This window comes from Cervus canadensis, chromosome 4, assembly GCF_019320065.1.
Source record: "Cervus canadensis isolate Bull #8, Minnesota chromosome 4, ASM1932006v1, whole genome shotgun sequence".
NCBI classification, from domain to species: Eukaryota; Metazoa; Chordata; class Mammalia; order Artiodactyla; family Cervidae; genus Cervus; species Cervus canadensis.
The window spans coordinates 84,810,657-84,823,300 of NC_057389.1; the positions used below are offsets into that span (position 1 = coordinate 84,810,657).

General features: G+C 47.5%; 1 long non-coding RNA gene across 1 annotated transcript in view; it reads right to left on the minus strand.

Annotated features, from left to right (window-relative positions):
* Nucleotides 1-12,340, minus strand: part of LOC122439410 — a 28,147-nt gene extending 15,807 nt beyond the window's left edge. The window contains exons 1-3 of the long non-coding RNA XR_006268856.1: nt 12,226-12,340; nt 7,498-7,532; nt 6,267-6,308 (exon numbers count right to left, since the gene is read on the minus strand). This is a non-coding gene — a long non-coding RNA (uncharacterized LOC122439410). The remainder of the gene's footprint in view (nt 1-6,266; nt 6,309-7,497; nt 7,533-12,225) is intronic.
* Nucleotides 12,341-12,644: the final 304 nt, after the last annotated feature.

Below are 12,644 nucleotides of genomic sequence, written 5' to 3' on the forward strand. Positions count from 1 at the left end.
AAATATTGATAAGAGAGTTTATAAATTCATTGGATACAAAATCAATCTATAAAAATTATGTGTCTCTATATCAGAAATATATTAATATGAATTTTAAAGAAGGTATCATTATTAATATTACACCAAAACACCAACTTCCTAAGAATAAATCTAACGAAAGATGTAAAAGTTCTCTACTGAGAAAATTTTAAACTTTACTGAGAGACATTACAGAAATTAAAAAGGACAAACTAAATTCATGGGTTATCTCTTAAAAGGATATCATTATGCTTAAAATGATTTACAGGAAAAAATGCGATCTCAAACTCCCAACATTTTGGGAGGTGGGGTGGGGTGGGGTTAGGGCAGAAATTGACAAGCTGATTTAAAAGTGATGTGGATAAAGAATAGCCAAGACACTCTTGAGGAAAAAGGACAAGGTGGGAGAATTTGCTCTACCAGATATATCATATATCATAAAGATGAATTATAAAATTTAAGATGGTGTGATATTGGTTCAAAAAGAGACAAACAGACCAATGGAACAGAATAGACAATCCAGAGAGAGATCCACACCCACATATAAATGAACCCTTGAAATATGATCTAGATAGTAATGCAATTCAATAGAGATAGGACAGACTTCTCAAAACGGTACAGTACAAATGAGTATCAGGACTTCCCCGGTGGCTCAAGCAGTAAAGAATCTGCCTATGATGTAGAAGCCACAGGAGACACAGGTTTGACCCTTGGGTTGGGAATATCCCCTGGAGGAGGGCATGGCAACCCACTCCAGTATTCTTGCCTGGAGAATCCCATGGACAGAGGAGCCTGGTAGGATACAGCCCATAGGGTCGCAAAGAGTTGGACACATCTGACACAACTGTGCATGCACGCACAAATGAGTACCAATGTGGAAACAAACCAGGGCCCTACCTTATACCATCCCAGGTCAATGAAACACATCAGTGTGAAAAGCAAAACTACGAAGTTTTTATATAGTATTATATATGAGAAAACCTATGGCCTTGAGGTAGGGACGTAAGAAATTACTAAATAAGATACACAAAGCCCTACTAATAAAGGTAAGATTTGACTACATTAAAATGAAGAACTTTTGTCCTTCAAAAGATACCATGGATTGACAAGATAAGAAACGGTGTGGGAGAAGATATATGCAATGTACACAATCTGCAGAGCGTTTAAAGAAATCCTACGAATAAGAAAGTTGCAGACAATCCCAGAGCAAAATGTTGGATGGGTACTTCACATTAGAGGAAATTCAAATGGTTGATAAACATATAAAAAGTTCTTAACCTCATTAGTAACCAGCACACAAGGCAGATTAAATCACAATGAGGTATTATTTATTTCTACTAGATCAGTAAAAAATTTTCAAGTCTGGAAAACCAAAGAGAATGAGAAAAACTTATAGAATGGAGAGAGTTTAGCAAGATGGTAAAACCATTCATTGCCTTTCCCACCGGCCTCTTTCCCTCCTACCCTGAGAGAACTCCATGGCAGATCTAAATCTACTTAGCTGACATTCTCAAATATCATGGCCAGAGCCTGCCATAAGCAGTGGGTTTCCAGCCATTAGAGCCGTCTTCACATGGTGCTTCCAACTGCTTGCACCTGACTGCCTGGGGTCTGGGCCCAGAATGTTTATTCTCCCAGGACTCCCAGGCTAGTCCCCAAACTCCCACCCAGGACTTTAGCATGGGAGGAAGCCGACGTGGTTCACCATGGAAACGTCTGTGCCTGGGACACATGTTCTCATTAACAGAGAGAAATGTAGGTGTAACCAAGCCACACAGGAGGGAAGGCATTGCTCTCCGGGTGGGTGAGGAGGCTGGGAGGGCCACACAGAGGTGACCATGACCTGGGTCTCAGGATGAGGAGGCATTCACTAGGCAGTGAGGGGCCAAGGACCCCCAGCTGAAGGAGGGCCAGGGATAGGGGTGGAGAGAATGCAGTGACTGGTACTCTGAGGGCCCTGTCGCTACACTGAGTAAATAAACCTCAAGAAGAGTCCCAGGTCAGTTAAGAAAGCATTCAGGCTAGATTTTTTTTTTCATAATAAAATATATATATAACATAAAATTTACCATTTAAATAATTTTTAAGTGTACAGTTCAGTGGCAACAAGTGCATTCACATTGTTGTGAAACCATCACCACCATCCTTCTCCTTTTCCATCTTCCCAAACAGAAACTCTGCACCTAATAAAGGATAACTCCTCATTCCCCATCCTCCCAGCCCCTGGCAACCTCCATTCTACATTCTGTCTCTGGGAATCTGATTGCTTGAAGTACCTCAAGTATATAAACAGACTACAGTATTTGTCCTTTGGGGTCTGGCTTATTTCACTTAGCACAATGTCTTCAAGTTCCATCCGCGCTGTAGCATGTGTCACAATTCCCTCCCTTTTGAAGGCTGAATAACATTCCATTGTATGTATTTACCATATTATTGTTTGTCCATTCATCTACTGATGAACACTTGGGTTGTTTCCATCTTTTGGCTATTGTGAATATTCTTGCTACTGTAGCTTGAATGTTTTTGTTCTTCCAGAATTCATATGCTGAAATCTCATCCCCATGGTATCCAGAGGTGGGGACTCTGAAGATGATTAAGGCATGAGGACAGAGACTAAATGAGTGGGATTTGTGCCCTTATAAAAGAGACTGAAGAGAGCTCCCTTGCTTCTTACTCCATGTGTTACAGTGAAAGGACAACCATCTATAAACCAAGAAACAGCCCTTCATCAGACACCAAATCTGCTAGCATCTTGATCTTGGACTTTTCAGCCTCCAAAACTGTGAGAAATAAATTTCTGTTTATTTTTTAGCTACCCTGTCTATGGTATTTAGTTAAAGCAGCCCATACAGACTAAGATAGCTGCTATGAACACTGGTGTATTAACAAAGATGAGGCGTTTCAAAGCAAGGAACTAATGCAATTTCAGTTAAGAAAACAACCATTAGAGAATTCCCTGGCAGTCCAGTGGTTATGACCCTCTGCATTCACTGCCAGGGGTCCAGGTTCAATCCCTGATTAGGGAACTAAGATGCAACATGCTAAGTGATACAGCCAAAGAAAGGAAGAATGAGAGAAAACAACCATCAGAGAGGCCAGTACAATCACAACTACCAAGTCCTGAGAGACCCACAGGCTCCAAATCCACTTCCCATCTTCGGTCCCTGACATCATGGTCCTATTGGCATGTTTATCTGGGCAGAAATAAAGTGTGGCATTCCCAGTTACAGGCCTTCTAAACTCACCCCAGGCTCATGGAGTACTAGGCACATTTGTCGGAAAGACAGGAATGTGACTCAGAAGTTAAGCCTGAAAAAGTTTATCAGCGTTGAAAAAGTCTTTCACAAATCTATGAAATTCTAGTACAGGTAGAAGACACAAGAGTCAAGCAAATGTTTCAATCTACACTCCGGCAGATACACTATAAGATGAGTTATGTTAGAAACCAAATGTTGGGTCCTGTGCACAGAGGGGAGGAGGAGGTGTAGGACCCGGGAGGCAGGCACAGCTCAGAGAGGGTAACTGTCCAGGATCTGAAGAGCTTAAGCTGCCAAAGAAGTGTCCTTGAAGAAGACGTGTGTGAGTCAGAGACAGAAAATGTGTGATGAAAATGCATCCACACCTTCCTCTCTCAGTCTTGGGGAACTGCCCCCCACTTCTGCAGGAGTGGAATTTTATCCATAGCTCATAGGTCTCCTACAGAAGGAGCTAGTTAGCCAGGGTGTTTGAATTGGGAAACAAATGTGTGAAAATTACCAGCATCGAGTGACAGGCATGGAGGGGCCTCAGTAGAGACCACAGCAGCTGGGCTTAGGATGCTCGGGAACTGCAAGGGCTATGGAAAGATTTCCATGATGCAGGGCACACAAGGAACATCATTTTTGTTTTTTCTAATCACTGCCTTCAAGTGTGTCCCTTCCTACCTGACCAGTCCTCTCCTGACTGGTCAACTTCTTGGGGAGACTCTCAACTCTTGAGCCACTGGGGATATAAAAGAGAATTAGTGCAACTTAGACGCAATTTGACTGCGTTTCTTCCCCTGCCCAGGGCTGGGTGTACTGGGTGAGGAGGATGAATGAGACTCACGGCTCCTACATGACAAGCACTCCTGCCATCCTCTTGTCTGATGTTGCTTTTCAGCCTGGGCTTATCTGGCTGTGAGGTTCTCTGTGGTGGGTGGGGGTCCCTGTGGGGCACACATATGCATCCTTCAGGATTCCCTACAGGACAGGGAGGAACTCCCTACTTCACAGCTCCCCGTCAAGTGAAAGCCCTTTGCCTGACCTCTTCTGAGTCCCCAGCTCCATCACTGTGGTCATCCTGTGATCCTTTCCTCATGGGTCCCCTTGCCTGGCAGGCAGCCTTCTTCACTTAGGGTTGCAGCCCTTTGAACTTCCAAATGCCCACTCAGGCCAGAAGAAACTATACATTCTTGCTTCACCAAACTGTGGTAGCACAGAAGGTTCTAAACCCTCTGTTCTAACAGTTTTCTTGGCTCAGAGAAACACAGGGTTCAGTGCTGGTTCTCTTTTCCACGGCAATACAGTAAAATCCTACCCTGTTAAATTGTCATTTAATCTTGAGGGGGTAGTTAAGAACAAGCCTGTGGTGTGGTGTTTAGTCCCTAAGTCATGTCTGATTATTTTTTGAACCCATGGACTATAGCCCACCAGGTTCCTCTGTCCATGAGATTTCCCAGGCAGGAATACTGGAGTGGGTAGCCATTCCCTTCTCCAGAGGATCTTCCTGATCCAGGGATCAAACCCACATCTTCAGCATTTGGCAGGCAGATTCTTTACCAATGAGCCACTTGGCAAGCCCTCAGAAAAAGCAATGGCATCTAATCAACAACCAGTTAGGTAGGAGTAGGCAACACTGTAGTCGCTAAGTGTATGGCCATTAGAGCTATTTATACTGAATCTGATGGGAGGGTTTTAGAATATAAAAATGAGCACATTTCATATTGCGTATTGTGGGCTATGCTTTTCTTATGCGGTAGACCCCCCCGCCCTGAGTATGGCTCCCAGGAGATAGAGGAGGGAAGGAAGTGTGAGAGAGAACTAAAGGTCTATTTAAACAGGGGTGAGAGGATTTCAGGGGACTAGGATCCCAAACTGACAAGGATCACTTGTTTCCTGGCCTGGAAGGAGCACTGTGGATCCTCAGGGGAGGATTCCCTTAGGAGGGAAACTAGGCTATGTTCCTCCTGGAGCCTGGGCCAAGTAGATTGACCACTGGAGGGACAAAGAAGGGGTGATATGAGTGGAAAGGTGTCCAGAAAGGCCTCTCTGACAGCGGTGGGAAATAGGCTGGGAGGTTGGCCTGGGCTGTGGTGGGGACTCAGGCAGCCAGGCCTGGGTCAGGATGTGGGTGCCAATGGGAATGATGAGAGGTACAAAGAAGCAGATGCTGGTGGTGGGGAGAGAGCAATGAGCAGGGGGTGAGGTCCATGGGGTGACCAAGCCAGAAGCAGGATCTGGGTGAGCCCAATCAGGGTATAGGACAGGAAAATACTAGGGAAACACTAGAAGCCAAAACCCCAAGAGGAATCAAACCCACAGTATTAAAGAAATTGACCACAGAGTGTAGGAATCATGACCCAGACCCTAGTCAGGTGGAGAAACCTCTAGAAATGCAACATGGGGCACAGAGTGACTCTTTACAAAGCGATTGTTTTTCCCAGAGAAGGAGCCCCTTGAAATCTGAGACACAAATGAAAATGATGTCACACTCCCTGTGAGCTCCGCTCAGAGGCCCCTTAGAGGCCTCCGTTATTAAGATAGATAACTCCATAATAGGGTAGGTTAAAAAAGATAAATTGCGACATAAACCTATGACACAATTGTTGGTAACCCTGAGACCAAACTTGAGTAGCCCGGCTCAGAATCCAGATGTTCAACAGCCAAGATCCATGATGGAGCAGAGCAGTAACTGGAACATAAGGAGGAGGACTAAGACCCAGGACTTGAGCCCAGTTTGTGCCCTGGGAGGTCCAAGGCCTGGACTCAAGGACTCTACACAAGGTTGTGAGGGTTTGTGGGAAGCTCAGTAAGGACTCAAGGGCATCATCCTGAGTTTTCAGGAAGATACTCAACTTCCTCAAAAACCTGTTACAGTCTCTTGCTAGGATATTCTCTACTCCCTTTGAAGAAATCAGACATTTGGGTCAGGTGTGGGAAAGGCAGAAGGTAAGGCAGGTGCTGTGCTAAGTCTGGGTGGTGGGCACCCCAGCCCAGTTGGCAGCTTACTTGGGATGTGGCCATGGGGACCATCAAGGCTTATAGGAGTTCCTGTGGACCAGAGACAAGAGAAGGCAGTCAGCCTTTGGGGGAAGCTGGGAAGGCAATGGGGCCTCTGTGACTAAGCGGGTATCAGGTAGCAGCTCTGCCCCCAGCCCAGGGGGGTTTGGTTGCCAAGGAGGGACAGGAACTGGGAAACAGGGGCAGCAATGCTGCTTCTGACTTGGAAAAAAGAAAGACAAGTTCACTCATTCTGATCTGGAATGGGCTCTGCTGGAGACGTGGAGACCCCAGAGCTGGAGGGACCCTCCCCAGCCTCACATATCTCAAGCTTCTTCAGATTTTTACTGATAGTTAGAAACACATTAAATACACTGACAGACTTCTCTCTGGTGTTCCAAAAGGCAGCCAGGTTAGACTCCAGATGGGCCTTTCTCTGCAGGGACCAAGACTGTGTGTGGCAGGGCCAGGGAGGGGTGTCCTTCCTGTGGTCTTGTCTGTCACCCCTCCTTCCTCCTTTCTGGCAAGGTCCCCAGCAGAGCCCTCTACCATCTCCCACAGCCCTCCACCTTACCAGCTCTATCCTGACCCCAACCCCAGGAAGAACCCAGCTGCCCTAAGGGCATACACTTGAGGTGGTCAGAACGTGTTCTGGCAAAGCCCAGTCAAGGCAGGGCTCATCCCATCCTCTAGCTCCAGGTGGGCTGGGGAGGGGGCTTGGGTGAATGGAGAACTCTTTTCTAACCAGCCGCCAGAGAAGAACCCAAAGGAAAGAAAGCCAGCTTTGCGAAAACAAAATTTTAGAACTCCCACACTTGGGGAAAAACATCCACTACACAACTCCACACGAGGCAAAGAATAGACTGATGGACATATCTGCCATTAAGACACAAGGTAAAGTTAAGACTTCAGTAAGGAGAAGGGGATGACAGAGGATGAGATGGTTGGATGGCATCACCAACTTAACGGACATGAGTTTGAGTGAGTTGGGAGCTCAAGCTGATTTGAGTGGGAGTTGGTGATGGACAGGGAAGCTTGGTGTGCTGCAGTCCATAAGGTTGCAAAGAGTCGGACACAACTGAGCAAATGAACCGAACTGAACTGAGATCTATTAACATGCCAGTAAAGATGAGACCATGCAGGTGTGTCTGACCCCAATGCACTCAAGCCCAGAGCAAGGACCAGCAACACGATGGCATAATACCAGCAGAGACAGTGGGCCCTCAGATTCAGCACTCACCTTCAACACATGCCACTGATAAAGTGTTTGGATTCCTGCAGGGGAGAAGAGAGAACCCATGAGCACCACTATTCTGAGGTTGAGCTGGGCCGTCCCTCCCCCATGCCCAGCGTGGCCCCAGTTACTCAAAGAGGTGATTAGTAAGGTTATTCTGGATTCCAGAGGGGACATACCAGGAGAATCAGACCTGAGGTTGGTTTCAGGGGTCTCTAAGGGCCAGGGGTTTGGGAAGCTGAAGGGAAGGAAAATGAAGAAGCCGGAGGCAGAGGAACCGCCACATCTCTGAGCTGCTGGGAGCAACTGGGGTCCTCCCTGATCCTGTGGAAATCTGAAATGGCCTGGCCTCTCTTATCAGCCCTGTGGAGTGGCAGGAGGGAGAGATTGGGAAATGGGGTGATGGTGGGGTGTGTGAAAAAGCCCCAGATGGGCTGATACCCTTTTCTGATATAGAAACCTCCACAACAAACAAATCAATCTATTCATAATTTTCTGGAACTCAAGATCAGTAAAACTTGAAAAATTGTTCTCAAAGGGATATTTTTTTCTTTCTTCTCTTCTTGGCCACAAGGTTGGTAGGGTCTTTGTTTCCTTACCAGCAACCAAAACCTGTGCCCTTGGTAGTGAAAGCGTAGAGTCTTAACCATTGAACCACCAGGGAATTTCCTCAAAGGATTTCACTTTAACCTTACCAAGGAAGATAAGAGCTACTGTCCCCCCAGACAGAGTGGTTGCAGGTGAGAGGGCAGCCTGGCTCTGAGTTCCCCCAGGCTCGTCTGTGCCTCTGCCCAGCTGGGATGTGGTCCTTTTGTCCTCCGACAGCTCTGCCTCTCCGCCAATCACCCTCACTGGTCTCCTGCTTTCTGCTTGACAGGAAGACAAGATTTTGCTTGGGAACATCATCTGTTCGTGTTCAGTCATGTCCGATTCTTTTGCAACCCCATGGACCGTAGCCCTCCGAGCTCCTCTGTCCATGGGATTTCCCAGGAGAGAATACTGGAGTGTATTGCCATTTCCTTTCTCCAGGGGATCTTCCCGACCCAGGGATCAAAACCGCACCTCCTGAGTTTCTTGCATTGGCAGGTGGATTCTTTACTACCGAGCCACCTGAGAAGCCCAAGTATTATATACTGTATTCTTAAAATCAAATAACCAGAAAAAAAAGTCATTAAAAAAACCATGTGCGTGCATGTTCAGTTGGTCCCAACTCTTTGCAACCCCATGGACTGTGGCCCGCCAGGCTCCTCTGTCTGTGGAATTTTCCAGGCAAGAATACTGGAGTGGGTTGCCATTTTCTATTCCAGGGGAATCTTCCCGAGCCAGGGATCAAAACCTGAGTCTCCTGCACTGGCAGGCAGATTCATTACCACTGTGCCACTTGAGAAGAAAATCACAAGGAAAATAAAATACATTTACAGTATAGTAATGTATTTACTGGGGCTTCCCAGGTGGCGCTAGGGGTAAAGAACCGGTCTGCCCATGGAGGGGATGTAAGAGATGTGTGTTTGATCCCTGGGTGGGGTAGATAGATCCCCTGGAGGAGGGCATGGCAAACCACTCCAGTGTGGCAGGAGACAGTCCATGGGACTGCAAAGAGTTGGGACATGACTGAAGTGACTCAGCATGCATGCACTATATTTATTGGTTCCATAAGTGTATGAAGTCTGTTTCTAAGATGAACTGTCTGTCAGTACCTACAACAATGCTATCTTATACAATACCAAACACTATAGATAATATGTGTATTACTAACAGTAGACATCAAAAATGAGAAGATAATGTGGAAAAGAAATTCATATTTTTTTACAGGTATAATAATTCAGGCATTGATAATGAAGAAGGAGCAAAATGATTGCTTTACTGTAGCCCAGTGTAATAAACAGGATTACTTCATGGTAGCTTAGCCTATCCACCAATGAATGAACCATCACACAACTGTTATGGCATACAGTATTGCAGTCATATTCATAATACAGTACTGGAAATACTGTTACATTTAAAAAAAAAAAAAACACCTAACTGTGATGATAGGCTGATGTGAAATTTCTCCAGGTATAAGAAAAAGAGGCATATTGTACCATAATGTAATCCTTTGAAAGCAAAGATATGAAACAGTAAGGAAACTAACACATTATTAATTTTGTGTTAAATATTTCACTCACTTTTCACCTACATAAGAACAGACTAGTATCCACATATATTTTAAGCATTCATGATATAATTTTTTCTTAATTTTTTCAATATTTCTAGGCTCCGCATCTTGTCTGTCAGTTTTTTCAAACTGTTGCCAATCTCCGATATATGTATTTATTGGGAAAAAAAATCTATGTATAAGTGAAACCTCTCAGTTCAAACCCATGTTGTTCAAAGGTCAACTGTATTTTTTAAGAGCCTGAAACATTGATATTAGCACTTAAGTCCCAACACTGTCATCTCACAGTTTGGGGGCAGCTTCTTGGAGAAGGAGGACTGTGGGGCTGAGGGCCTTTTATGCCTGTCCCTTCTCTGCTCCTGGTTTTGTTTGAGATAAATATAATGAGCACAACAGGAATGCATGCATGTCCCAAATCTTTGTGTTCCAGGGAGAAACAAGAGAGAGATGGGCACTGAATGCTTATACATTTAGCAATAACAAGAATGATATGGCCCCCCGCCCCCCCCCCCCCCCGATATTGAAGCAGTGCCCAGTAGGCTTGAGGCCAACAGACAGTTCTACTTGGGAACGCTTCCTCTGTGACTTGCCTGGCTCCAGACCATCCTTGAGATCTTAGCTGCCCCACAGTCCAGCAAGGAGAGGCTGCCCCATTTCTGGGCTCCCTTTTGCCACCTCACTCCCCACCCCACCAGGCTTATCGTCCTAAACTGTGCTTCCCCACCTATCTTCTCTATTGGACTGGGCTTGGGGAGGATGTCCACTTGGCACAGAAGTGCCCCCAAGAAGGCCATGTCCCTGCAGATTGGAATAAAAAGCTGAGGGTGCACCGGTTGAGACGGTACAGGCCCCAGGGAAGGAGTATAGAACTGGGTGGGACAGGAAAACTAGGCCTCTCCATCTGGGCTCACCCAGGTGTCTCTTTCCTATGCTCTTTGCTCAGGTGGGCATGTGAAACCTAATGGTACTGCATGGCCAGCCAGGAGCCCTGAGCTGCCGTTTGTATTGATCAAACCAGATGGTGTGGTCAGGGCCACCAGTGGAAGCACAACTGAGGTCACAGAGAGACTAAATCTGACACAAGATGCCATGGAGAGGGTGGCAGAAGGGCCTGTCATGATGACTCAGGCCTGGGTCCCTGACAGTGGTGGGCACCCAGAAAAGTCCAGCAGGCCTGTGGGGGCAAGGGACAGGAAGGAGCAGGAGTGAATCTCTGGATGCATGGGTCCCCGGGGCCACGACCTCAGACACTGCACCCCACTCTGAATGTGTCTAGGCCATAGGCAGGACCCAGCCAGGCTGGCAGGGATCCACAGGACAAGGCCCAAGGACCCATACTGAGACTCACAGGGTCTCTCTCCTACAGACCCCATCCTGCCCCAGCCCTACCAGGGCCTCCCCATGCCTCACCCAGGGCTTGGAGCCATCAGCTCATTTCCCTTCATGATTGCAATCAGCCAGCCTACAGAGGAGGTTTTCCCTTGGCTGGGCTGATGCAAACGCCCAGGGTGGAATCACTTTCTAACAGGGGGCGGCCGGGCCTCTCCCAAGGGGTTGGGCAGGACTGTGGCCTGCAGGGGAAGAGAGGGGGGGTTCCTGTGATTTCACCTGAAGCAGTTTCTTTAGAGTCAAGGCAAACGTCAAAGGAGACTCCTGGAGGAGGCCCAGGCTCTGCCTGGTTCCCCTGAGAGGCTGTAGGAGCTCTGTGGAGAGCACCCACTTGTCTGTCCTCCACAGGGGCACCCCTCCTGCTGTCCCCCCCAATCACATTTGCTTAGAGGAATGTGACTCTGTTCCTCACACACACAATGGGCCATCCTTGCTCCCTTCCCTTCCCTTCATGGCCTCCTCCCATTGCCCTCTGCCTCAGGAGCCTGCCTTTCTACACTCTGGCTCAGTGAAGCCCTGGATTCTCCTCATCTCCTCACCCTCTGACCCCTGGATGCCAGCCCCTCCAGGGCATCCCTCGCAGTCAGCTCACACTCCCTGATCATGCCACCTTCCATGCCTCTAACCCCACCTCCCCAAACCCTCAAGGGCTGACTTGGCTTCCTATTTCCCAGGGAATGCAGAAGCTATTGTCCTCTCCTGCCACCAAACCCACCGCAACTTCCCAGCTGCCTGGTTTCCCAGGCAGCCCTTCCCTGAGCTCTCTGCTCAGGTCGGCGTGTGATACCTGACATTGTGATTCCTCCCCGTGACCATCCCCTTCAGGCACCCCCTGCATGACCCGTTGTCCAGCTCGCTCACCCATTTCCAGCCCATCTCCAGCAGAAAGATATTCAAGTTTCCCTGCCTGAAAAGATCCCTCTCTGACTGCTTGACCCCTCTAACTGCCTCTGTCTCTCTCTTTCTCCTTCCCTTCAGAATAAATCTTTGAAGAGCCATCTATCTCTCTGTCTCACCCTCCCTCATTCCTCAGCCCACTGCCACTGGCTTCCGCCCCCACCATACACTAAAACTGACCCCCCACACCCCGAGGCTCCAGGGGCCTCCTTGTCCCTTACCCAGGATGATAATCCCAGGGGCCACATCTTATCCTTACCCTACTGCTCCCCCCACCACCCACCTGGCCTTACCTCCTAATTTGCCACTTTCCAGGGCTGTTGTGGTGGGTCCTCAGCCTCTGGGGTCAGACAGACTTGCTTGCATTCAGTCCTGGAGATGTTGCTTCTTAGCTGCAGGAACTCCACCTCTCTGCGACTCAGTTTCCTTTTCTGTAAAATGGGGTAATCAAAGTCCCTGCCTTGGGGCTCACTGTGAGGATGAAATGAATTAACCATTAAAAAAGAACTTAGTGCCCAGCATTTTAGTAAGTGCTGCTCACTGAAAGTGAGCTGTTAAAAGTCTCTGACTGCATCTGGTTCTTTTGCTCCCCACCAGAATCAACTCACTCCAGCCTTCCCACTATCTGCGTTTCAGAGAATGCCCCAGACTCCTCACCAGCCAGCCTGCTGTCCTGATTCTTCCCAACCGTTCTCTCCACAGTAGCTAGACT